At 40.8% G+C, this 27,965-nt stretch overlaps 1 protein-coding gene and 2 long non-coding RNA genes across 21 annotated transcripts in view; 2 read left to right on the forward strand and 1 right to left on the reverse strand.

The window, feature by feature from the left end:
• The window catches only part of SRPK2 (SRSF protein kinase 2), a 256,095-nt gene that overhangs the window by 46,407 nt on the left and 181,723 nt on the right, over positions 1-27,965 (forward strand). The gene's annotated exons all lie outside the window — the stretch shown is intronic.
• LOC123383849 lies at positions 100-27,811 on the reverse strand. Its single transcript, XR_006594132.1, has 3 exons — positions 27,256-27,811; positions 2,100-2,150; positions 100-955 (listed from the first exon to the last, which is right to left on the reverse strand). It is a non-coding gene; the product is annotated as an uncharacterized LOC123383849 (long non-coding RNA).
• Positions 17,476-22,064, forward strand: LOC123383850. The gene is made up of 2 exons (XR_006594133.1): positions 17,476-19,128; positions 19,522-22,064. It is a non-coding gene; the product is annotated as an uncharacterized LOC123383850 (long non-coding RNA).

The following is a 27,965-nucleotide window of genomic DNA, read 5'->3' on the forward strand; positions in this document are numbered from 1 at the left end:
CATTTTTGAGAGAGAGCATGAGGGGAGGGGCAGAGAGAGAGAGAGAGAGAGAGAGAGAGAGAGAGAGAGAGAGAGAGAGAGAGAGAAAGAGAGACAGAATCTGAAGCAGGCTCCAGGCTCTGAGCTGTCAGCACAGAGCCTGATGTGGGGCTTGAACCCAGGAATGACCTGAGCTGAAGTCAGATGCTTAACTGACTGAGCCACTCAGATGCCCAAAAAAGAGTTTTTAGTATGTTTGAATAAAGGCCAGTAAATATAGAGTGCTTTTTTTTTACTGCATAGATGTAGAGAGGTAGGGGAAAGATTTATAGGACCTGTTGGACCATGGGAAAGAGTTTGGATTTTATTCTGGGAAAGATGAAAAAGCGATTGGAGGGTTTTGAGCCAAAGAGTGAGAAGTGATCACTCTCCCTTTCTTTTTTCTGAACAGTTCTGTCCTGAAACCATTAGGTGGGACAGAGCAAGGTAGGCACATACCATTTGAGGAGGGGTGTGTGGAGCTGTTGTGGCACAAAGCAGCATGTTGGCCCTCGTGGTATGGGGATGGTGGCCTGGGACAGAGGATCCATGTTGGGAGGGCATGGTGGATGTCACCAGAGTCAGAGCCTAAGCAGGGTGAAGACAGGGTCTTTCTGATGGGGTCACCTAGTGTGGGATGCTAGGGCTTGATCAGGGTGGGGAGAGTGTCCAGAGGGGAGAGTAGACTGCACGGAGAGTCAGGGCCCATGCTGTCCCCACCATGTGTAAGGGGTGGCCTGGAGCAGGCTTTGAGGATTAAAGCATAGTAATGTAGCAGTCTTCATTTCCTGATCTTGATGATTTTGTTGTAGTTTGTAGACCATCCTTGTTTTTAGCTTTTGAGGATGTTGGAGCCTCAGGTTGGCAGCTGACTCTCAGGTGGTTTGGGGAAGAAAGTCTTTGTATTGTGTTTTTCTACAAGTTTGTTGTTTCAGAACTGAAAAAGAAAAACCAACAGTGTCACTGTGGCCATTGTATGATAATGGATTGTAGAGTGGCAGGATCTCAGGCAGGAGGCTGCAGCAGCCGCTAGTCTGGGTGGGTTGTGCTCGTGGTGTGAGTAGGTGGTCTTAGTGGAGGAGGTGAGAATGGTCAGATTGGGGACTTAATTTGAAGTGAGAGCTGATTGGATTTACTGGTGGGTGTGAGAGAAGACAAGAGTCAAGGATAGCCTCTTGGTTTTTTAAGGCTTCAGGAACTGGGAAAGATGATGTCATTAAATAATGCCATGAATTCATTTTTTGAAAATTGAGTTTAAAGAAAAAATAGTTGTTTGTCAAAAGACCTGGTTTCCAGTCTTAGCTCACCCACGGAGATGGTGTGTGAACTTGCCTTGACATTTTTGGCTCTTGGTTTATTCATGTGGACAGAATGGTGTAGAATCTACTGTAGTAGGACCAAACAAGCCACGCCTAAGCTAAACCCGGTCTTCATTTCAGCAAGGCATGTGGTAATCTCTCATGATACTTTGTTGAAGGGCTGGAGAAATGCAGTTTATATAATTGCACGCCTTGATAGTTTAACAGCTGCTCTCCGAAAGTATTAATGATTTAATCACTAACTTTACTTTCAAAGAGTTCATTAAATGGTGAGATGAAATACTTCATCTTTGATCCTGTTTTGCTAAATGTTTTTATCAGTGCCTTGGATGGCTTGAATTACATGCTTATCAAATTAGTATATAGGTAGGGATGTTGAGAGCACCTTTTTGGGGGGTTATAGCTGGGAATCATAAAAGTCTTGGTTGAATGAAACCACCATGATAATTACTGATGAACAGCTTCGGTTAACTTCATCATGTACCTACTTCAGTGTGCATACACGGATTTTGAATAGGAATGACAGGATTATTGGGCATTAAATGATAATAGATGGAAAACCCCAGGCATGCTGGACGTACCCTGTAGATGTCAGTAGCATTCCTTCTTAGTCAAAGGGTGTACAAGCCTTACTTATCCATGCTTCATGTTTGTTAACTTTGCGGTTATGAATCATTTGGTCAGAGTACTTTTAAGGAAAGACAGTTTGAATCCTTCCAAAAATTTGTTTGTACCGTGCATACTTGAGGTGGTATTTCTTACCTTGAAAAAAGCTTCCGTAGGTGAAGTTTTCAGCCGGTTTGCTTGGCTCTGCTAAGGGAAAAGTGTGAGTGATATGTCCCCAGATCATTGCTATAGTGTTAAAGATACACACACACACACACACACACACACACACACACACACACATACATACACACACATACATACATACACACATACATACACACATACATATATATATGATATACACAATACAGATATTTTTTTCACTTTTTAGAAATTAATGTACTATTCCCACTTTATCCTTAAAATAACTCTAAAGCACCAAACACTGTTCCCCTGTGTTCTTTGTTACTATGTAGTATCTTGTACACTCTGGTGCTGAGTAAGTTACATAGTAAGTAATTGAGAAGAAAGACTTTATTGTTCCTAACATTTCTGAACAGTGCCAGTATTATAATCTTATTTGCTTTAAGAATCAGCTCTTGAGAAAGTGCTAGACTGCCTGCAGTGTCTCAAACATGAAATACGGGTAGGTGTTGCAGAGAAATTTCTGTGCTGTTCTGCCTTGTGGTTTGAAGTTTGAAACTTAGGAGGAAGTTGCTGCCTGACATTTTCAAACATTGGTGGTGGTAATGCAGACTTGAGTGTTGGTCACTGTCTGTGTTCACGGAAGGCCTCACCTTCCATTTGTGTTTGGATTTTGTTAAGGAAGTTTTAGTGTATACATTTCTCTAGTGCTTTTTTCCCCCAGCATACAGTTTCAGTCTTTATGTAAATATACGTTCTTAAAGTTTGTTTTCACAGATCATTTTTGACCCAGTGTTTTCTCTCCAGCTGCATCTGGGCCGTGTACCAGGGAGACCTAAGGTATTGAGAGGGGAACACCGAGCTGGGGAGAGCACTCCTGGCTGAGGTGGAGATGTATAGACTAGCAAATGAGATATCCACACAAACTTAAAAAATTGAGGTGAAATTCACACAACATAAAATTAACCATTCTAAAGTGAACAGTTCAGTGGCACTTAGGATATTCACAATGTTGCAGCCACCAGTTCCAAAATGTTTCATCTCCTGAAAAAAGAAACCTGTGCCCTTTAAACACTTATACCCCACTGCTCCTTCTGCCAGCTCCTAGCCACTACCAGTCTGCACTTTGTCCCTTTGGATTGACCTATTCTGAGTATTTTATATAGTGGAATCATGCAGTATGTACCTTTTTGTATCTGGCTGCTTTCATTTCATATAATGCGTCTGAGGTTCATCCAGTTGTAGCGTGAATCAGTATTTCATTCCATTTTACGGCCAAATAATATTCCATTACATGTATATGCCATAGTTTATCCATTCATCACTGATGGATGAATGAGTGTATGTGTGTATTTGAGTACCAGTTTTCACTTCTTTTGGTTATATACTTAGGGAGGGGACTGCTAGGTGGTTGTATTATAATTCTATGTTTATCACCACTCTTTCCTCTAGAGGTTCCACTTCTTGATATTCCCTCCAGCAATGTATAAGGGTTTCTCCACATCTTTGCTAACATTTGTTAGTTTCTCCTTTCTTGCTTCCTTCCTCCTTCTTTCCTACCTTTCTTTCTAAATTATAGCCATCCTTTTTCTTATTTTTCTTATTTTTTTATTGGGGGAGAGAGTGTGTGTGCATGTGCAAGTGGGGGAAGAAGAGGAAAAGAGAGAATCTTAAGTAGGCTTCATGCCCAGCACGGAGCCTAGTGAAGGGTTTGATCTCACAATCATGACCCGAGCCAAAAGCAAGTGTTGGGACACTTAACCAGCTGAGTACCACCTAGGTGTCCCGAGCCATCCTTTTTAAATTATAGCCATCCTTTTTGGTTCGAAGTGGTCTCTCATTGTGGTTTTTGCATTCTCTAAATGATTAATGACATGGAGTATCTTTTCATGTACTTGTTGGTGACTTGTAGATCTTTGGAGAAATGTCTATTGACATTTTTGTTGTTGTTGTTATTGAGTTGTGCTTGTTATTTATTTTAGGTACTAGACCTTTATTGGATGTATGATTTGTTAGTATTCTCTCTTCTGTAGGTTGTCTTTTGCTTTCTTCTTTTTTAAATTTTATTTAGGCTCTATGCCCCACGTGGGACTTGAACTGATGACTCTGAGATTAAGAGTTGTATGATCTACTGACTGAGCCAGTCAAGTGCCCCAATTTTTTGCTTTCTTGATAATGCCTTTTGATGCAAAAGGGTTTTTAATTTTGATAGTCCAATGGATCTATTTTTTCTTTTGTTGCACATGCTTCTGTTTGTATAATCTAGGAATCTATTGCCAGACTCAAGGTCCTGAATCTTTATTCCTATGTTTTCTTCTAAGAGTTTATGGTTTTAGCTCTTATATTTAGGCCGTTGATCCATTTGGAGTTAACTTTTGTATGTAGTGGGAAGTAGGAGTCCAACTTAAGTTCTTTGGATTGTCGGTCTCCATTTGTGCCATCACCATTTACCAATGAGACCATTCTTTCTCCACTGAATGGGTCTTGCTGTACAAACTTTTACTTCTGTTTATAAGTATATGGGTCTATCTAGAATTTATTTCTGAGGAAGAGCTTTGTTTTTTTTTTTTTTTATTAGTTTGTTATTTATTTTTTTTAATTTACATTCAAGTTTAGTTATCATATAGTGCAACAGTGATTTCAGGAGTAGATTCCTTAATGCCCCTTACCCATTTAGCCCATCCTCTCTCCCACTACCCCTCCATTAACGCTGTTTGTTCTCCATATTTAAGGGTCTCTTATGTTTTGTCCTCCTCCCTGTTTTTACATTATTTTTGCTTCCCTTCCCTTATGTTCATCTGTTTTGTATCTCAAAGTCCTCATATGAGTGAAGTCATATGATATTTGTCTTTCTCTAATTTTGCTTAGCATAATATCCTCTAATTCCATCCATGTAGTTGCAGATGGCAAGATTGCATTCTTTTTGATTGCTGAGTACTACTCCATTGTATGTATGTATGTGTATATATATATATATACATATATATGTATGTATATATGTGTGTGTGTGTGTGTGTGTGTGTGTGTATGTATATATATATATACACCACATCTTCTTTATCCATTCATCCATCGATGGACATTTGGGCTCTTTCCATACTTTGGTTATTGTTGATAGAGCTGCTATAAACATTGGGGCACATGTGCCCCTTCGAAACAGCACATCTGTATCCTTTGGATAAATACCTAGTAGTGCAATTCCTGGGTGAAGGGTAGTTGTATTTTTAAGTTTTTGAGGAATCTCCATACTGTTTTCTAGAATGGCTGCACCAGTTTGCATTCCTACCAACGGTGCAAAAGAGATCGTCTTTCTCTGCATCCTCGCCCACACCTGTTATTGCCTGAGTTGTTAATGTTAGCCATTCTGACACGTGTGAGGTGACATCCCATTGTGGTTTTGATTTATATTTCCCTGATGATGAGTAGTGATGAGCATTTTTTCATGTGTTGGCCATCTGGATGTCTTCCTTGGGGAAGTGTCTATTCATGTCTTTCGCCCATTTTTTCACTGGATTATTTGTTTTTTAGGTGTTGAGTTTGATAAGTTCTTTATAGATTTTGGATACTAACCCTTTACCTGATATGTCATTTGCAAATATCTTCTTCCATTCTGTCGGTTGCCTTTTAGTTTTGCTGATTGTTTCCTTCACTGTGCAGAAGCTTTTATTTGACGAGGTCCCAGTAGTTCGTTTTTGCGTTTGTTTCCCTTGCCTCCGGAGATGTGTTGAGTAAGAAGTTGCTGCGGCCAAGATCAAAGAGGTTTTTGCCTGCTTTCTCCTTGAGGATTTTGATGGCTTCCTGTCTTACATTGAAGTCTTTCATCCATTTTGCATTTATGTTGTGTCTGGTGTAAGAAAGTGGTCCACGTTCATTCTTTTGCATGTCGCTGTCCAGTTTTCCCAGCACCACTTGCTGAAGAGACTGTCTTTATTCCATTGGATATTCTTTCCTGCTTTGTCAAAGATTAGTTGGCCATACATTTGTGGGTCCATTTCTGGGTTCTCTGTTCTATTGGTCTGAGTGTCTGTTTTTGTGCTGTGAGGAGGAGCTTTGTATGGGAGGGTCTTTGGGGGCCACAGTCTGGCTGTGGTGGTAAATAGGGATTTGTCACTTGAATGCAAAATTAGCTTTATAAGTATAACTTTATTATTTAAAGAGAATTTTAATTAATTTTGAGAGAGAGTGCCAGAGGGGAAGGGGCAGAGAGAGGGAGAGGGGCACAGAGGATCTGAAGCAGCCTTCGTGCTTACAACAGTGAGCCTGATGTGGGGCTTGAACGCACAAACAGCGATATCATGACCTGATGACCAAATGATTAAATTAGGGCTGATTTTATTTTGGCTTTTGAGTCCCCTTATAGGATCTATTTAGTTTGCCTATTGTAGTTCAGTACTGTGAAGTGGGCTTACTGGTTTCCTTTTCTGAAAACTTATAGTTTGTTTTGCAATTTATTCTCAAGGTAATTATTAATGTATTTTTTATTTTTTCAATTAAATTTTCTTAAAGTAATCTCTGTGCCCATCTTGGGCTCAAATTCATGACCTCAAGATCAGGCGTTGCATACTATACTGACTGAGCCAGCTAGGTGTCCCCATTTTAAAATGAGAATCTCAAAAATAATAATAATAATAAAAAAATAAAATGAGAATCTCTAGGGGCACGAGGATGGCTCGTTTGGGCATCTGACTCTTCATTTTGGCTCAGGTCATGATCTTGAGGTTTGTGAGATTGAGCCCCACATGGGCTCTGTGCTGGCAGCAAGGAGCCTAGTTGGGATTCTCTCTTTCCCTGTCTTTCTGTCCATCCCCACTCATGTTTGTTCTCTCTCTCTCTCTCTCTCTCTCCCTCTCTCTCTCTCTCTCTCTGAAAATGAATAAACATTAAAAGAAAATGATGGGGTGCCTGGGTGGCTCAGTTGGTTAAGCATTCGGCTCTGGCTCAGGTCATGATCTCATGGTTCATGGGTTCCAAGCCCTGCATCAGGCTCTGTGCTGACAGAGCCTCTCTGCCCCTTCTGTCTGCCTCTCCCCTGCTGGTGCTCTGTCTCAAAAACAAACATTAAAAAAAAGATGAAAAAAATAATTCTCTAAAGAAATTATACTGATGAACTTTAAGTTTGTTTAATGTAAACATTTTGCATATGCAGCTCCTCTTTTCCCCTCTTCCACATGATTAAATTGGTAGCAGTTTTGCAGTAGACACATTAAGGGACTGAAGATGAGAGTTGCTGAGCCAGCGAGGAACGTTAGCTTCCATTTCATCCCTCTGTCTTTTGAGGGAGTGGATGTGGCAGTGTGTAGGGACTATGTGTTCATACGTGTGGGTGTTTTAGATTTAAAAAAAAAATTAGAGAGGGGGAGAGAGTGCAAGTTGGGGAGGGGCAGAGGGAAAGGGAGAGGGAATCCCAAGCAGGCTTCCCACTGTCAGTGCAGCCCGAGAGGGGGCTCAATCTCAAAGACCATGAGTGAGATCAAGACCTGAGGTGAAATGGAGAGTCAAATGCTCAACCAGCTGAGCCACCCAGGTGTCCCTTGTGTGTGTTTTAAAGCATAGATGTTGCTTTGCTTCTTTGAATCTTGTCTTAAATATATAGCAAAAACCAACATAAGGACAACACTGTAACTAAAAAATGGTAACTATTTAAAGATTTGATGACCTGGATTACTAGGAAAAAACCACTTGAGTATTTGCAAAAAATTTAAAAAGCTGATTATGTAATTTTTTCCTCTTCCTGGGTTAAATTTAATGGTGGATGTTGACAATAAAAACTAAAGTTTGTTAAAGTTAATCATTAATGTGTTTCTTGAAAAAGTGTTTAAGAATGTGGAAGAGGGGCACCTGGGTGGCTCAGTCCGTTCAGCATCCGACTTCGGCTCGGGTCATGATCTCGCAGTTCACGAGTTTGAGCCCCCGTGTCAGGCTCTGTGCTGACAGTTTGGAGCCTGGAGTCTGCTTCGGATGTTGACAGTAAAAACTAAAGCTTGTTAAAGTTAATCATTAATGTGCTTCTTGAATAAGCATTTAAGAATGTGGAAGAGGTGCCTCTGGGTGGCTCAGTTGGTTAAGTGTCTGACTTCGGCTCAGGTCATGATCTCATGGTTTGCAAGTTTGAGCCCCTGCATCAGGCTCTGTGGTGACAGCTCAGAGCCCGGACCCTGCTTCGGATTCTGTGTCTCTCCCTTCTCTCTGCCTCTCCCCTGCTTGTTCTCTGTCTCTCTCAAAAAAAAAAAAAAAAAAAAAGTTAAATTTCAAGAATGTAGAAGAGAGAAGAAGATAATTTTAAGCCTTAATAATACTACAAATGAATGTTTAAAAAAGTTCATGAAACCATAAATACCTGGAGGCTGTTGTACTTAAACCCCTATATTCTATATTCTGAGTGATAATGTTCAATAGTAGATAATCCTATTTTGATTGTAACTCTTAGCTATGTTGAAAAAGACATTTGCAGTGTGAACAGTTTTGAGTCTTCAATTAATATGTATAGAATTTTAAAATAGTATTGAGTTACATTTTCACAGAACTTAGAGATTTCTAAAGGGTAAAAGGGTGCTTTGTGAACATAACGTTTTCTTAACTGTGACTTCCAGTCAGTTTTGAAATATTGAGTAAATGAAGTTGTTTTTAAATATATGATAGATTTCATCTTTACTCCCTTGGATTTGTGTTTATTTTAGTTTTAAGATGTGACTCCTTGGGGGTGCCTGGGTGGCTCTGTTGAGTGTCTTGATTTTGGCTCAGGTCATGATACCAGGGTTGTGGGATCAAGCACTGCATTGGGCTCAGGACTCAATGTGGAGCCTGCTTAAGATTCTCTCTCTCTCCCTCTGCGCCGCCCCCCCCCCCCCCCAGCTCATGCATGCGTGCACTCTCTGTATTAAGAAAAAAAAAAAAAAGGAAAAAAAAGATGTGACTGGTTTATTTGAAAATATTGCCTAGGTTTTGTTTTAAAACATGAATTTTACTCATGAATGTAAATTCCTGTTTTATAAGTTGGCTTGTGATCATTTGATTTGTGACTGTCTTGGGGGTACAGTAATGGAACACTGGGTGTGTGAAATACCGACTCCTCACTGCCCTCCAGTGCCAGGGTTCTGTACTGGTGTTTAGTGGCTCAGACGGCAGGACCCTGTGCTTGGACCCAGAAGTTGCATGCATTCTGTAATGCTTGAATTCTGTTTTCTAGAGAGTTAGAGCTTTTACTCACATTCTCAAAGGAGGTGGGAGAAGCATGTCTTAAAAAAAAAGTTAAAAAAGAAATTAAAAGGTTAATTAAGGTAGCATATTGGTAGCTGAAGGGTAAACTAAAAATAAGATTAGTAAAGTTCTTTGATATTAAGGATGTGACAGAAAGAACATAAAAGGCTCAGGTGCTGAGTGACATTTCTGATTATTCAAATAGCATGAATGAAGGAACTTGATACTTGTGTAGACAGTGATTCTTAAATGTTTTACTCTCAGGACTCTTAGACTCTTAAAAATTATTGAGGAGACTAAAGAGCTTTTTAAAATGTGGTTTATATTGATTAATACTGTTAGAAATTAAAATTGAGAAATTTTGAAAGTTAAAAGAACAGTAGTAAACCATTGAGTATTAACATAAAAGAGCATATTTTTAAATGAAAAAAATTTAAATGAAAAAATTAAAAAAAAATAAAATATTTGAAGAATTACATTGTTCTACATTTTTGTCAATCTCATTAATGTCTGGCTTAATAAAATCTAGACTCTGTTGTTTTTCAGAGTTTATTTATTTTGATACAGTGCAGATGTGTGCACATGTGCAAGCAGGGAAGGGGTAGAGAGAGAGGGAGAGAGAAAATTACAAGCAAGCTCTGCACTGTCAGCACAGAGCCCGATGCAGGACTACATCCCATGAATTGTGAGATCATGACCTGAGCCAAAAGCCAAAATCAAGTCAAACGCTCAACTGACTGGGCCACCCAGGCTCCCTGAAGCTAGATTCTTTTATATATATATATATATATATATATATATATATATATATATATTTGTATTAAAGCAGGAACTTCATTTCATCAATTAAAAAAAAAATTTTTTTTTAACGTTTATTTACTTTTGAGACAGAGAGAGACAGAGGATGAACGGGAGAGGGTCAGAGAGAGAGGGAGACACAGAATCTGAAACAGTCTCCAGGCTCTGAGCTGTCAGCACAGAGTCCGACGCGGGGCTCGAAGTCACGAGCTGTGAGATCATGACCTGAGCCGAAGTCGGCCACTTAACCGACTGAGCCAGCCAGGCGCCCCAATTTCATCAATTTTTAAGACTGTGTCTGCCAGGTTCCCCAGTTTGAATAACCATGGCTCCTCTGTTAGCCGGGTGAGAAAGGTGTCCCCCGGGAAAAGAGACCACTTTTCTTTGCAACCAGCATACTCCCACAGGTGTTTTCCCTGAGACAAATGTATGCAGCAGAATTGCTTCCTGCTTCATTGGACTGAACGTGTGCTCAGGGTTGAGATGTAATAATATGTTTTACTCCTTGGTGAAAAACACTCTTAAATGAGATGGGCATGATCTTAAGTGCAAGTTAAGTGAAGAGTGCAGTGATTGCTGACGGCTGCAGTTTGGAGCCGGTGAATGTGAGGTGCTTGCCCTGTTACCGTTGATTCACGTGTCAGTACATGTCAGCACAGGGAAAAGGGCAGATGGCATCTCGTTACCATTATGGAAATAGCTTGGATCGTGTGGACTTCTTGGGATTTGTGAACTACTTTTGAGGGTTGTTGGGGGATTTGCACCTGTACTATGAATTACTGTGGCAGCTCTTCCTCCCGTCAAGAAAAATACAGAATCAAACCAGAGTCTAATTTTCAGGTATAATGGAGGGGAGGGGGTGTCAATAATATTTCTCATTTTCCTGGTTGTCATTCTTATGTAAGCCTCTGAACTGCCCAGTAGACTAGGTATTGAACTTGCAGATGAGGTAAACACCCTGAGAGGCAGCATACCTTGCCTAACTTAACTAAGGTCACAGAAGTAGTAAACGGGGGCTCGTGGGCTGGAACTAAAATGGGGTGAAATCAAAGACGACATGTCCACACGTGCCTGTAGGTAGATGTAACGGATCCTGGATTTAGGAGAGTCTCATTCGAAGGACTGGTGCCCTATCCTTGAACCGCCTGTGTCGTTGCAGCCATTTTCTCCTTATCTTGTCATTCACCTTTTTCATTTAGAATCCTAGGAATCCTGATTAGAAAGATGCTTACGGAAACCACTGATATTTACTTGATCTTTGATCTCATTTGTAAAATTGGAATAAGGTCAAGGAATAAAATATTGTCAAGCTAGAAGGGAATGTAGTTAATCTGGTGGTCTTTCTTTCTCTGATTTTTAGAATTGTTTGTACCGGTTTGCTGTGAAGCACTGACTTAACACGGAGGGAGTGTCGTCCAAGTGCATAGAGTACCGTGCTTTAGCTAGTCTTTGAGTATGTCTTCATGGAGTAGCGGGCAGACTACAGAAGTTAATGCCGCTTTCCAGTCCTTTCCAGTCATTTGAGAGGTAGTTTCCACTGCTTAAAGGATTCTTCTCTTCAAGTCAAGAGGCGCACTTTTAAGATTACCTGAAAGATACCTTTTTCATTAATACACCATTTTGTGAATGCTGGGAGTTTCATGGTGTCAACTAAGAAGCAATTTCAGAAAATTTTTAGTAACTGATATCTTTAATATGAATATGCATTAGGAGGAATACTATCATAGACCCTCAGAATTAACAAAAAGTTATTTTGCAGTATATTAGAATCATGCCAAAGATACTTAAGCTGGAATTTTCTTCACCAAGAATATTTCCAGATTTGCCAAAGGGATGAGAATACAGATGTGTATGTAAGATTTAGAATGAATAATAATACTCCAAGGGACTTTACAGATTATCTACTTAAGTGGTTTTAGAACTTTAAAATGGTGGAACTTTTTCTTTATTTCAAATCGTGTCCAGGAGTCCAGTATTTATTTATTTTTTAAAGTTCTTTTTAATGTTTGTTTATTTTTGAGCGAGAGACAGAGCACGAGCAGGGAAGGGACAGAGAGAGAGGCAGAGAGAGAAGCAGGCTCCAGGCTCCGAGCTGTCAGCACAGAGCTCTACGCGGGGCCCGAACCCACAGACCATGAGATCATGACCTGAGCCTAAGTCGGACGCCCAACTGCCTCAGCCACCCAGGCGCTCCCAGCAGTCCAGTATTTAAAGCATAAAAGGCAAGTGGTTGAAAGGAGAGTCGAGAGTCTGGAATCCTTATGCTTCTTGGCAGGTTCTGTTTGCCACTGCTGGGAGCCTTTGGTTAATAGCAATAAACAACATTAACATGTATCAAGTGTTCATTCTGGGCCAGATACTAAAGCACTTTACATGCATGATTTCACAGGTTGAAAGCCACTCATCTAGTTCAGCTTGTGAGTTTATCTCTGAAGAAGCAGGCCCAGAGAGCTTACTAGCTCACATGAGTTGCCCAGGGTTTTTTGTAGAGTTAGTGTTACTGAAATTCTTCAGTCAGTTTAGCAAATGGTGTGTGTATGTGGTGTGTTATTATTCCAGATACGAAAAGTCATATGTGTTCATTGCCAAAATTTTTGCCTTCAGAAAAGAGCAAAAGGGAAAGAACACTTGGCTTCACTAATTATGGATTGATCAGATTTTGGTGCCGATCTTTGTAGCCTTCTTAAATATTTATTGGAAAATTGATATATGTACCATACCATTTCATTAGGAGTCTTAAGGTTAATAATACATTCTAAAGCATGTTCCTTTTTCCCTGAAAGTTCTTTATGAGAATGATTATTTAATGAAATTTTATTAAATTGAACAGTTTATTTAATGTTTCCCATTGTTGGACATTTATGATGTTTGCAGGGTTTTTCTTTTTTCTGTTGTATTTAATGCTGTAAGGAACATTTAATGAGCATAAAATTTCTGGAACATGAGCTTATAGATTTCAAATTAGTAGATCTTAAAAATATATTTTGGGGGCACTTGGGTGGTTCAGTCAGTTAAGTAGGAAACTGTTTATTTTGGCTCAGGTCACTATCTCACATTTGTGAGATTGAGCCCTGCATCTGCTCTGTGCTGACAGTGTGGAGCCTGCTTGGGATTCTCTCTCCCCTTTCTGTCCCTCCATCCCTCGCTCTCTTTCTTTCTTGCCCCCGCCCAATAAATAAACTTAAAAAAACATATATATGTTTTGATGCATATTTCCTAACTGATCTTTGGAAGGTTTTTGCCAATTTATGCTTTTACAGTCATGTAATTAAACTCTTGTGAGTTCTCAACAGTGCAGCTAAAACGAATGGATAAGTCATTGTTTTAATTTGCAGTTGATTATAAATGAGGTTAAGCTTTCAAGCCTTTATACTTATTAGGTGTTTCTAGTGTTTCATTTGTAAATTTCTAGTTTTTTTTTTTTGTTTTTTTTTTGTTTTTTTTTTTTTACTTTGCCAGCTTTTCTATTTGGATGTTTTTTCTCTTTTTAAAAAATAAGAGTTTGGGGCACTTGGGTGGCTCAGTTGGTTAATAAGCATCTGACTTCAACTTAGGTCATGATCTCGAGGTTCCTGAGTTCGAGCCCCACATTGAGCTCTGCCTGCCTGGGCTTCTTTCTTTCTCTGCCCCTCCCCCACTTGCTTGTGCGCACGCTGTCTCTCAAACTTCAAAAAAAATAAAGGGAAACCTGATTTGCTCTCAATTTAAAAAAATTTAAAAAGTAAAAAAGAGTTAAATGGAGGCAAAAATTCTCAAGATATTAGCAAATAACATCCAACAGTACATTAAAATAATTATTCACTATGATCATGGAATTTATTCCTGGGCTGCAGGGGTGGTTGAGCATTTGCAAATCAATTAACATAATATACCACATTGATAAAAGAAAAGAGGGGTGCCTGGGTGGATCAGTTGGCTGAGACTTAGACTCTTGATATTGACTCAGGTCATGATCCCAGAGTTGTGGGATTGAGCCCTGTGTCTAGCTCTGAGCCATATGTGAAGCCTGCATAAGACTCACTCACTCTCTCTCTCCCTCTCTCTCTCCCTCTCTCCCTCTCTCTCGCTCCCTCCGTCCCTCCCTCCCTCTCCCTCTCCCTCCCCCTCTCTCCCCTGCTTGTGCTCTTTCTCTCTCTAAAATAATAAAAAATGGGCACCTGGTTGACTCGGTTGGTTAAGTGTCTGACTTCAGCTCAGGTCATGATCTTATAGTTCGTGGGTTTGAGCCCTGTGTCGGGTTCTGTGCTGACAGCTTGGGGCCTGGAGCCTGCTTGGGAGTCTCTCTCTGCCTCACTTTCTCTCACAAAAGAAATAAACTTAAAAAAAAATGCAGCATTCATTCTGGATAAAAATCCTCAAGAAAGTAGGGATGGATGGAACATACCTCCACATCATAAAGGCCATATATGAAAGACCCACAGCTAATATTATCCCCAGTGGGGAAAATTTGAGAGCTTTTCCTCTATGGTCAGGAACAAAACAAGGATGTCTGCTCTCACTATTACTATTTAACGTAGTACTGGAAGTCTGCGCCTCAGCAATCATACAACAAAAAGAAAGAAAATGCATCTATCAGGACATGCCTGGGTGGCTCAGTTGGTTAAGCATCTGACTCTTGGTTTTAGCTCAGGATGTAAACTCTTGGTTTGTGGGATCAAGCCCTGAGTTGGGCTCTGTGCAGACAGCACAGAGATTCTCTGTCTTGGAATTCTGTCTCCCTCTCTCTCATAATAAATGAATAGACATTAAAAAAAAAAAAAAGGCATCCATATTGGCAAGGAAGAAGTCAGATCTTCACTATTTGCAGACAACACGATATACCCTATGTAGAAAACCCAAAAGGCTCCACCAAAAAATTGCTAGAATACCTGAATTCAGCAGAATTGCAGTATATAAAATCAGTGTACAGAAATTTGTTGCATTTCTATACACCAATAATAAAGCACCAGAAAAGGAAATAAAGGAATGGGTCCCATTTACAGTTGCACCAAAAACCATTAGACACCTGGGAATAAACCTAACTGAAAAGGTAAAAAATCTGTACACTAAAACCTATAGAAAGCTTATGAAAAAAATTGAGGAAGGCACAAAGAAATGGAAAAACATTCCACACTAATGGCTTTGGAAGAACAAACATTGTTAAAATATCTAATACTCAAAGTGTCTACACATTTAATACAATCCCTATCAAAATACTGCCAGCATTTTTCACAGAGCTAGAACAAACAATCTTACAATTTGTATAAATCACAAAAGACCCTGAGTAGCCAGAGCAATCCTGGAAAAGCAAAGCAAAGCTGGAAGCATCACAATTCTGGACTTCAAGCTATACCACAAAGCTGTAGTCATCAAAACAGTATGGTAGTGGCACAGAAACAGCCACATAGATCAACAGAACAGAATAGAAAACCCAGAAATGGACCCACAACTATATGGTCAACTCATTTGTGACAAAACAGGAAAGAATATCCAGTGGAAAAAGGACAGTCTCTTCACAGACGATGTTGGGAAGATTGGACAGCAACATGCAGAAGAATGAAACTGGACCACTTTCTTACACCATTCACAAAAATAAATCCAAAACGGATGGAAGACTTAAATGTGAGACGGATAAACATCAAAATCCTTGAGGAGAATGCAGGCAACAACCTCTTTGACCTTGACAGTAGCAACTTCTTACTAGATACGTTGTCAGAAGCAAGGGAAACAAAAGCAAAAAGGAATTATTGGGATTTCATCAAGATACAAAGCTTCTGCACAACTAAGGGAACAGTCAACAAAACTAAAAGGCAGCCTATGGAATGGGAGAAGATATTTGCAAATGACACATCTGATAAAGGGTTAGTTAGTATCATCAAATTCGGTACCCAGAAAACAAATAATCCAGTTAAGGAATGGGCAGAACACATGCATAGACAGTTTTCCAAAGAAGACATTCAGATGGCTAACAGACACGTGAAAAGATGCTCAACATCACTCATCATCAGGGAAATACAAATTAAAACCACAGCGAGGTACCACCTCACTCCTGTCAGAATGGCTAAAGTTACCAAATACAAGAAACAACAAGTTTTGGTGAGGATGCAGAGAAAGGAGAACCTTCTTGCACTGTTGGTGGGAATGCAAACTGATACAACCAGTTTGGAAAGCAGAATGGAGATACCTCAGAAAGTTAAAAATAGAACTACCTTCCAATCCAGCAATTGTGCTATTAGGTATTTACCCAGAAGCTACAAAAATACAGATTTAAGGGGGTACGTGCACTCCAATGTTTATAGCAGCATTATCAACAATAGCCAAGCTATGGAAAATGTCCATCAACTGATAAATGGATAAAGAAGATGTGCACATGTGCTTGTGGACACACACACACACACACACACACACACACACACACACCTCCCACACTAGAATATTACTCAGCCATCAAAAAGAATGAAATCTTGCCATTTGCAAGGATGTGAATGAAGCTAGAGTGTATTATGCTAAGTGAGATAAGTCATGCAGAGAAAGACAAATACCATATTCATTCATATGTAGAATTTAAGAAACAAAACAGGAACATGGGGGGGGGGAAGAGAGAAGGAAACAAAAATCATGAGAGACTCTTATTTAAAATTTTTTTTTATTATTATGTTTATTTGAGAGAGAGGGACGAAGTGCAAGTGGGGAAGGGTCATAGAGAGAGCGAGACACAGAATCCGAAGCAGGCTCCAGGCTCTGAGCTGTCAGCACAGAGCCCAATGCGGGGCTTGAACTCACGAACCGTGAGATCATGACCTGACCCGAAGTTGGATGCTCAACTGACTGAGACACCCAGGGGCCCTGAGACTCTTTTTTTTTTTCTTTGAAGTTTATTTATTTTTGATTGGGGGGGGGCAGTATGAGTAGGGGAGGAGCAGAGAGAGAGGGAGAGACAGACAGCTGAAAATAATTCTGATAAATCTAAAATGGCCACCTGTGCAACAGTGCAGCCTGCCAGAAAGAAATCTCAAGGCATTTTCAGTCTCAGGGGTTTGTGGTCTTTGAAGAAGTAACCCCTCTGGCTTTCTTTCTGGGGGTGATGGCTGTTAGAATTTACAGGCGGCAGTGAGAGGAGCTCGGTGGCACCTCCTTTGGAAAAGAAAAATATGTCTTTTACAAATTTCGGCATGTCACCGTTTTAATGGAAGTGTCACTCAGCTTTTAAAATCCACGCTGAAATTCACGGCATGGAACTTGGGTCCATGCCACTTCTTTTTTTTTTTAAAAAAAATTTTTTTTTTTAACGTTTATTTATTTTTGAGACAGAGAGACAGAGCATGAATGGGGGAGGGTCGGAGAGAGGGAGACACAGAATCTGAAACAGGCTCCAGGCTCTGAGCTGTCAGCACGGAGCCCGATGCGGGGCTTGAACTCCCGGACCGTGAGATCATGACCCGAGCTGAAGTCGGCCGCTTAACCGACTGGGCCCCCCAGGCCCCCCAGGTCCATGCCACTTCTATAAGGATTTCAACTCTTCAAGTTTAGAGAGTTGTTGCAAGATCATTATCAGTACATTGGACAGTACCTGGCTGAATGGGCCAGGGCTCAGCAATGATCCTTATGCAATTACTTTAACTTTGCCGAAGTGGATGTTGAAGTTCACATTTCACAGTGAAGTTCACAGTTGAAGTTCACCACAGCCTTTCTCTTTTCACTGGCATTTTTCCTGTTTTGCCCCATTTAAAAGGAAAACGGGTGCCTGGCTGGCTCAGAGCATGCGACTCTTGATCTCAGGGTTGTAAGTTGAAGCCCCACTTTAGGTGTAGAGATTATTAAAAAAAAAAGATTTCTTAATCAATCAATCAATAAATGGAACACAAAACCCACGACTCTTCCTTTCCTTCTGGCCTTATTCTGCTTCCTTTCATTGTTTTTCTTCATTGTTCTTATATTGGGTGATGGGTCTACTATTTGCTTTCTAATTGTGCTGGTTTAACTTGTATATATATGCTACACATATTCTTTTGTGTATATAGCAGATACTATGTCTTTTCTAGAGAATAATCTCTTTGCTTATATTCTCCATGTTCATTTCTCACTTGCTTCGCCTGCTTTTAACTCCAGTTTTTCCTCTATTTCTTCATAATATATGGACTTTCTGTGTATGTTTCTCTTGACATCAGTCAGAGGAGGAGTCACGCAGTATTATGTTGTGGAGAGATTAGTAAAGTCAGAAGACATGCCATTTGCACATTGAAGGTGGATACGCTCATTTGCCTGGGATAATTGTGAGGCTGAAATTAGATGTACTCTGTAGAATGTAAAGAACTGTATAAATGTAAGGCGTTATCACAGTGATAATATAAAGACTTTGACTTACCCACAGTAACACGAGTAGTCCTAACTGGAACATCAGACTATGACGTTTTTAGTGATTGGAAACACTCTCAAATACCTTGTGTGCCTCTCTCTTGCTTGAGAATTTTCTTCATGACTCCTGCTGGGCCTTGGTGATATTCCACCTCTGCTGCTCTGTCACTGTAACTAGAATGTGGGATGTGGGCACTGGGAGGAATTGTTGTGACCCTGAGGACTTGCTTCCTTAGCGTTTGCCTTTTCCTGGGCCTTTTTTCACTTCTCCCCCTTTTTCTGTTACTTGCTGCTCCTCTTTGAGCTTCTTGACTCTCATACCCTATAGCCCGGCCTTTTATATTCCTTAGTCAGTTAGAATACTCTTCCTCTGACTTGGCTGGCTGAACAGAGTGTCCCCTAATCTTTGGGCTTTTGATTCTTTTTTTGTGGTGACTTGAAACAGTTTCTTCTTCCTCTCCCTCCCTTGCCTTCAGAGCATTTTTTCCCTTTTGTTTTTTTTTTTAACCCCCTCTTCTAATACCAGAGCTCATAAAACTTGTCAATAACCAAGGGAAATCAAAAAGGCAGAGGTTGTACTTGGGACATATTGTAGTTAGGGCACAATTTCAGGTTCGCCCCAGCTGCAGCGTAGTAGTTACCAGCAGAACGAAGAGGAAACTTGACAGCAGAGGAGAAAAACAGAAAGTTGATAAGTAGAAGCAGTGAGGTAAGTCTGTGGCCATTGAAGAGATGGTGGGGCAGCTGTGTGCCCACTATGGGTGGGGTGGGGGCGTAGGACCCAGGAGAGATGAGCGAGCGAACGTGTGTGTGCCTCTCAGTAGTTGAGGGAGCACCAGGGTGCACACGCAAGCCAGCGACTCCCACACCGACCTGCCCCTTGCTGTTTTGCCTCTGGAAAAGGGTGGAGAGAAGTAAACTGGTATCTCTAGGTAACTTACAAAGGTGGAAATATGGGAAAGTATCATTTGACCCAGTACAGCTTTGATTTCATTGTTTTATGTGGCGCTATAGCTCTAAACCAGCAGCTTCTTACTCAGAATAATTTTATTGAGCTGTCATTCACACACCATAAAGTTCACTCATTCCCTTCTCTCTGCAGACCCTGGCAACCACCATTCTGCCTTTGGTCTTTATGAATTTGACTGCTCCAGATACCTGATAGAGGTGAAGCCCGACAGTGTTTGTCTTTTTGTGACTGGCTTATTTCACTTAGCATAATGTCTTCCAGGTTCCATGTTGAAGTGTGTGTCAGACTTCATTCCTTTTTATGGCTGAATAATATTCCATTGCACATACATACCACAGTTTATTCACCCACTGATGCACATTTAGCTTGGTTCTCCTTTTTGGCTACGGTGAATAGTGCTACTCTGAACATTCATGCACTCAGATTTAAGTACCTGTTTTCAGTTCTTTGGGCTGTATACCTAGGAGTGGAGTTTCTGGGTCATGGGGCAGTTCCCTTTGTAACTTTTTGGGGAACTGCCAAGCTGTTTTTCACAGTGACTAAACCATTTTACATTCCCACCAGCAATACACAGCGTTCCAGTTTCTCTGTATTCTTTATAACGCTTTTCATATTTTGGATGACCCAGCCTAATGGATGTGAAGGAATGTCTTGTGACCTTTATTTGCATTCTCCAGTAACTAATGATGTTAAATAGATTTTCGTGTGCCTGGTGGTCATTTTTATATCTTTGGAAAAATTTCTGTTTAAGCTTTTGGTTCACTGCAGCAGTTAAGCAGGGTCATAACCATGTGCAGAGCCAAGCCCCTCCTAGAGTGTGGGTTCTATGATGAAAAAGAGTAAAGAATCTGTCTGTCTGACCTGTGCTGTGTGAAAAGGCTGAAGTGGTTGGCATAAATAATGTGTATTGTGGAAAGGTAGATTTGGCTTTTTAAACAGAGACTTAACTTAGTTTTTTATGCTCCATTTCATTTCACTAAGGTTTGAGGAGGGTTCATGGTAGATGTGCTAAAATGCAGAAGTCTAAGTAAAAGAGAAAAATTAGAATCAAAGGAAAATTAACTAGACTGGGGAGAAGAACATCATTGGACATTGCTAGATGGAGAGGAAATGTATAGCAGTTGGTATAGGATTATGGGTGATACAATATTTTCTTCTTTGTATATGACTTCATTTTTTTAACATCTAACATATATTGCTTTAGTAAGGAGAAAATTTTACTAGAGTATTAAAATTCTGAACGCATCTGTCAGAGTTGCTGCTTTATCCACACTGATACATCATCCATTCTCATGGTTTTATCTGCTATGGCACTTGTGTTCAACCTGTCCTTCTTCCCTGAATTTCAGGTGCTCCTGCTGCCCAGTGTGCACCGCCCCCCATCCTGTCTGAGTCTGGGACCCAGAAGGGCACCTTCCAGCCTGGGCTCCCCAGCCGCACACTTTGCATGATTTCTCTCTCTGCCTTTTCTTTTCTGTTCGGCTCAGGGCTCATTGCTACCGGCACTCATCCCAGATGAGCGCCCCCCCCCTCCGCCCCCCGCGCTGGGATGGGGGTGGGTGCAGGGCCAGGGATTCCCCTGACTTCTTGCACTCTTTCTGTGCTGACTTGGGATCCTTCTCTCACTCTTGGGTGGCCTCTACCTGGCTCTGTCATGCTCACCACTGTGTTTATGGCACTGTGTCTGTGCGCTTTTATCCTCCCCTGGATGAGGTCATAGACTTCTTCGGTGTTTGTCCCCATGCCTAGCAGAGTGTATGGTGCAGAGGTGGCCCAACACCTGGCTATTAAATTAATAAATCAGGTTTTGGCTATCATGAGTGCAAACTGGTGGATGTGGCCTGGATCATACATGTGGCTGTGTTTGTGTACCTCCCCGTGCTTGGAAACAGGATATTTCACATAAAAATCCCTACCTCCGTGTTCTGAAAATACGAGAGTATCTGGCCCCCTGCATCAGCATCCCTCTGCCTTGGCTGTTCACTAACCCCGGTTGTGGTTGTGGCCCCTTCCATCCCCTTCATCTCACAGGAGACCTGCTCTACTCGTGTCACCTGCTGTCCCTTTGAGACACTTGGGATTAGGTGGAATCCAGAGGAAGGATGGATGCCTTATAACCAGATCTGTCTGTCTCCTGTCGGTCTTTTGGGAGAAGGTGGGCAGCAGGCAGAGGTTTTGGTTTCTGGTGTATTTCTGCAGTTCTGTCTTTATGTGAGGGTGGTTAAGGACAGAGCTTTAAACTTTCGTGTATACATACACAAAGTGCTAGTGAGTTGACTTTCCAAAGACATTAGCAGAGTGACTGTCCTAATAACACAAGTTCAAATCAAATGACATGTTTAGTTATGGGAAAGTCTATCATTCTTTTTTATTTTTTTCCTTAAAGATTTATTTATTTTAGAGAGAGAGCGCAAGCAGGGAAAGGACAGAGAGAAAGGGAGACAGAAGACCCGAAGTGAGCTCTGCACTGACAGCAGTGAGCCCTATGCGGGGCTCGAATCCATGAACCGTGAGATCATGACCTGAGCAGAAGTCAGACGCTCAACCGACTGAGCCACCCAAGCACCCTGAAAGTTTATCATTCTGAAGTTCCTAAATTCCTTTTTGGAGTTTTTGACGTGTAATTTGTATGTCGATGTATGGTTTTTGGTTAAAATAAACATGTCTTACCTTCAGCAAATATGTATGAACTTGCCTAGAGAAATCTTTAATTCCTTTATGAAATTAAAGGTTGAGTTTTGTTACTTATGTTTGGAATTTGAAGGCATTACGTAAATTGTGTTCCTGGTGTGGCTGTATGCAAACTTCATGTTCACTTTTTTTTGGGGGGGGGGACCATGGTGCATAAATTCACAGGGGGCTGATCCCAAGCCCAAGCAAAGTGCTGCAGTCTTAGGAAATGGGGCAGCCCGAAAGGGCTGGAGGCAGGGCAGTAACGCGATCAGTTTTCTGTTTTTGAAACTTGACTCCACTTCACTGTGGGCCATGGGCTAGAGAAGTGTGGAGATACCTGGAGCAGAGATGGTGAGGGCTCCGATTAGAATAAATGATGAGGGAGGGATAAATTCTGATTATTTGGGGGGAAGTTATATCATCTAAGTACTTGGGTTAATTATGAAACTCCTTTCAGGTAAGAGTGAATGAATCCTGAGAATACTGTAGTCCACAGTATCCTCTTTTCAGGCTATTATGCTGATTGGGAAAGGAGAAAGAGTCTCATGGCTCTCTGGGGGAAAAGAATCTTTTAGGTGGGTAAGCAGAAACTCACAATTACTCCTTGCTGTCCTCTAGTACGTTCCATATAGAGGGGTCAGGTGCTTCAGGCACTATGAAGCAGCGGGCCTGCCCATAGAAGAAGCCACACCAGCCACTGGACGTACTGCCTGCTGGTTAAAAGCAAGAGCTGTTGTCTGCTTTTCAGTCATGAGATATACCACTTCCACTTTGTGTGCTTGGGTGTCCTCAGCTGTCCCCTGGGGCCCTGCAGGTGTTTACTTACCTCCCAGTGGTGTTGCAAAGAGTAAATAAATTATTATGTGTCAGATGTTTACAATAGTGTCACGTATTAATAAGCACTTAGAACATATTGCTCCTACCGTTGCTGTTACTATTTTTATTAATGGATCGATCCACAAATAAGAACTCTTTGGAGTGAAATTTCTATTACATTTTGTATAATTATTCAAAGTAGAGAGATTATAGTAGAAAATATCAAAAACAATACTGTTTGGCTCCAAACCACAGTAAGAACTTTGCCTTATAGCCTTCTAGGTGATCATCAGAACGAAGACTAAATTAAAGTACGTACAAGTGAGTGAAAGTCCATACGTGTCCACCATTCCTTAAGGTGACCTCCTGTTCTGCTTCTTGTCCTAAAGAGAAATCCTAGTATGCAGTTCTTTCCGTGTAAGCTGTATGAACATTTTTACACGTTAAAAACAGCATGCACCTGGCATTTTCTAGAGCTCCCCGAAAACATAATCCTGCCAGTGCTTGGGAGGTGAGATGGGAGAAGGGGGGAAGCAAAAGAAATGCTCAGGTGCTATCTCAGTCTGCTGCAAGATAGGTTGTTGGCAAAAGGGGGACAGGGTTTGTTTCCTGTGGGGTTTTTTTTTTTTTATTCTCCATGGTGCAGACCTGATTTTCTATGGAAGCAGTATCATGAACTGTTAGGCCTCCAGGTAGAGCCACAAAAGCTCTCACCCCAAACTTCTAACTTTGGACATACGCGGGTAACGAGCCCACAACTGTAGTAGTGAAGCCGTAATATTTATGAAGGCCTCCCATTTTGCTAAGTACATCTGCACATCCCGTGTCATCCTCACTGCAGTCCCATGACACAGATATTTTTATTAAATTCTTATTTTTGTGGTTGATGGTCAGGGACGTAGATCATTGGAATTTTAGGAGTTGTCTTGCATGACTAAGGAGTCAGCCAGAGCCCATACTCAAAGACATCATGGTATGTCCCACCTAATTGTAAAAATACTACTTGACTGTAAAAAAATATACATCCTGATTATAAATTCCTTTCGATTCTATATTCTATCATACTTCTACTTATTAAAGGCTTCTTCAAGGCACTGTGTGCATCTATAGAGGTATACCTTTTGTACTTTTTCTCATGCAGTGTTTTTCTGTGTAAAACTAAGATAAAAAAAAATTTTTTTTAACGTTTATTCATTTTTGAGAGACAGAGCATGAGAGGGGAAGGGGCAGAGAGAGGGAGACACAAAATCTGAAACAGGCTCCAGGCTCTGAGCTGTCAGCACAGAGCCCGATGCGGGGCTCGAACTCACGAACTGTGAGATCCTGACCTGAGCCGAAGTCAGACACTCAACCGACTGAGCCACCCAGGTGCCCCTGTAAAAGTAAGATTTAGATAATACTGGGAAGCAACAGGAGAGAATAAGAAATCAGCATATGTCAGTGACCAAATGGACGACCTGCCAGGGCACGGTGAAGAGGGTAGGAAGCTTCTCTCACCTGCCTGTCTTCTTTGCTCTTCAACAGAATTCTAGGTCACCAACTTCACAGACTCCGTTCTGGACTAAAACACCTACTTAGTACATGTGGGAAATTATTTGATTCTGTATGTCCTCTTTTGGTTTTATCATTTGTTTATCCTTTTTAAAAGATGGAGGAATTCTTACGGTAACAGTAAGCCTTTCTTACGTGAAGAAAAGCCCCTTTGTATTCACCACAGCAGATGGAACAGCATTCGTACTTCTAAATTTTTTAGTAGTAAGACCGCCTAAAATAGCACTAAAAGTGAATTAGTTTGATTGACACTCGCCCTCTCCCCCATCCCTGTTGGGGAAGCCTTGGTTTTGCATGATAAACTCTGACCCTTCAACTAAAAGCTCTTTACGAGCTGAAGGCCTTTGTGTTTCAGGCCGTGTTCACTTGCACCTGCCTGATACTCAGTGCCTTCCTCCACTAGGCAGAACTGTGAAATAAGAGGCAAGGACTGTTTGCCCTTTTCAGGACTGGGCAGCATGATGATTTGACGCCCGGCCTTAAATGTGAATTTGTATTTCCATAATGAGGTTGTAAGTTTGTGTTCGAACATGTCTTTTTTCGGTGTTAGAGTCCTTTTCCTCTCTTTCCTGGGATCATTTTCTTTTATGTAAATGTTCCTGTGGTAGTGTTTTAATTCTAATTCTGAGAAATTTATGCCTTTTGTTTTCCATTAGAATTTATTCTCTACTTAAGTTAGAGGTGTATACAACATTAAAGTGGTTGCCAATAAAGACATTTGTAAATGAATGTTTTGGTTAAACGCTTTTCCAACCGAAGGTGGCCTCTTGCCAGCGAGAGGGAGGTAGTTAGCCAACACATCTTTCTACATGACTTTTTTTTCTTTGTTCAGGCAGAGTAACATCCTGCTACTTTAATGGCAGAAGACTCCTCTCCTCTTTATGGGATTTGAAAAGAATGTTGTTTGCCTGGTTTAAAAGGGTTGACTAGAAGTTGACTGTGGTGTGGTCTCTTAAGTTGAAATATTTCTACTTTATGGTTTGGTTCTTGGGATCTGTCCTTTGCAATAACAATTCATAGTTATTGTGACTTTCATTAATGTTATGAAACTATGGTTTGTTTGGGGTTTTTTTTTGGTAAATATATTGAAAGGCGTGAAGTGAGTACAATGATCGATGACCCTCCAGGGCCCGATTGAGTCCTTTAAAAGCCTAAAGCACTGTGCCACTTTCTCTCCCTGTAAAATGAAGAAAGGCAATACCAAAATGCAAACTAAAGAATTTCCATTGTTACCTGTAGTTGAAGTACATAAAATATCAATATTAAAGAAAAAAATTCTTTTATTCATTTATTTTTTTGGTGGTATTCCCCAAACATGCTGAAGGGGGAACAAAGTTTGCCACCTCAAAACATGCCACTTTGGCAAAAAGATTGTTTTGAACTGCAGACAGCTCTCTCTGCCCTCTTACTTTCTATCTAAAAGCAGGATATAAGTTTCCACTTGTAAAAGTGTTCCCCTTTCCCACACCAGGAGTGGGAGAATCTTCTCTGTGTACCAGTCTTACTGACAGCCCTATCTTACAGCACTTACCTTCATCCCCTTCTCACAGCTGCTCCCAACCTTTTCCTTCCAGCACCGTTTGTTAAGTCCTGCATTCCATCCATCCTTTGAGTTGCTCATCATAGAGTTTTCCTGTGTGCATGAGCTTTAAATGTGTAAATAAGCGAGTTTCTTTCCTCCTGTTAATTTGTCTTTAATCACTTTGATTTGTTGGTGATCCTCGGAGGATAGTGGAGTTTTTTTGCCCCCTCTACATGGCTTCCTTTTGGGCAATGCAGCTCTGACTCTCCCCCAAATTGTACCAAAGGCAATCAGAATAATACTGGACGAGAGGAAGAGGGCAGAGTTTATCTGGTGGAAGCTTTTTGTTTTTTTAAAGTTATTACTCTAGAATAAGTATTCGTTCCTTTTTTGTATACTGCTGTGATAAAGCAGGATTTTTAAGTAAACATCCTTTATTTATTAACATCCGGAGCTTTAGAATCCAGAGAACACAGAAACCCATTAAAATAGGTATTTGAGGGGAGCTGGGTGGCTCAGTCAGTTAAGCATCTGATTTTGGCTCAGGTTATGATCTCACCATCCGTGGGTTCGAGCCCCCCGTCGGGCTCTGTGCTGACAGCTCAGAGCCTGGAGCCTGCTTTGGATTCTTTGTCTCTCTCTCTTTGCCCCTCCCCTGCTTGCGCTCTCTCTCTCTCTCTCTCAAAGATAAATAAACATTAATAAAAGTTTTAAAAATAGGTACTTGATATAAAGCATTTTGAGCAATATTTATTGGCATGGTCTGGATGTTTCTAGAGTGATGGTGTATATTTTTCAATTAGATCAGGAATCTTCTTTAACTATATGGTAGTTTGATTTTAAAACCATATACTTTTTGATTTATCTCTAGACTAGGGAGGCTTTTAGTTTTTCTTTTGCAAGGAGATGTCCCTTGTCTGAAGGGGTCTGTAGGCATTGTGTAGCAGTTACTGATAGCAGGCTGGGGCCAGGGCAGTGCTGAGGCACCCAGAGTGGGTTGCTCTCTGTGTATCATTAGTCTCTGGAGACAATAATAAATGAATACTGAAATGAAAAGATGGATCAAATAGTTTGGTTTTTCTCTCAGTTTTTCTTACCATTAGTCATCTAATTAAGGCGTAGGATGTTACCTGATGGGAAACAAAGGGTTAAGGCAAAACTCCATGTCTAGTCTTTGGGCAGGACATTTCTGTTGACCTTAGTAGGCATATGTGCCTGTTCTGCCTTGTTCCAAAAAGGATGTAAGGTGGCACTTCTTGGCAGTTTTTATGGTCTGAGTAAGACTTATTTATAAACGCACTTACCAGGCTCAAGCTGAAATGAATCCGGCTTCCAAATGCCATGTACTCACTCCAACAATGCTGCCATTGTATCTCAAGGTCTTGTTTCACCTTTAGGATTTGATTGTGTTCGCTGGTCCCAAGTCTTTGTCCTTTGATGTAAGAATCCATTTTTGGCATTGGCCAAAAAATCACCGAGTGCCAAATCTGGTCAATAACTTGGATAGGCAGTGCTGGGTTGTTAGAGTTTTTGGCTTATTGTTTTTGACTCACAGACTATGAGCCAGAACGTTTTCAGGATGATGAAACCAGTTTCGGAGCCACAGTTAACTCCTTGTTACTTCAGCAGACTTGAACAATGGGTCCGATTGACTCTTGGTCTCTGTGGGCTGTTCCTGCAGCAGCCGCGCTGGGGATCAAACAGACGAGTTAGCATTGTTCTCACTTGTGATTTTGATGTTGAGTATTTTGGAGTTTCGTTGGACTGCAATAGAGTTTTCCATTGTAAATTTTATGTTTTCAAGTTACTATGAAACCCTTTTATCATTAGCTCTACTAGTTTTCTCAAAATGTTGTTTTCTTTAGCTGTTGATGAAAGATCCAAAACAAAGCATAGGTTTCTAGCTGCTTTTTATCACTTAGTGAAAATGTTTGGAACATTTCCCACCCAACTTCTCATTATTTATTGGCCACCCTGACTCACCCCTCTCCCCAAACCAACAAATTTTCTTGTG

Source organism: Felis catus, chromosome A2, assembly GCF_018350175.1.
Source record: "Felis catus isolate Fca126 chromosome A2, F.catus_Fca126_mat1.0, whole genome shotgun sequence".
Taxonomy (NCBI): Eukaryota; Metazoa; Chordata; class Mammalia; order Carnivora; family Felidae; genus Felis; species Felis catus.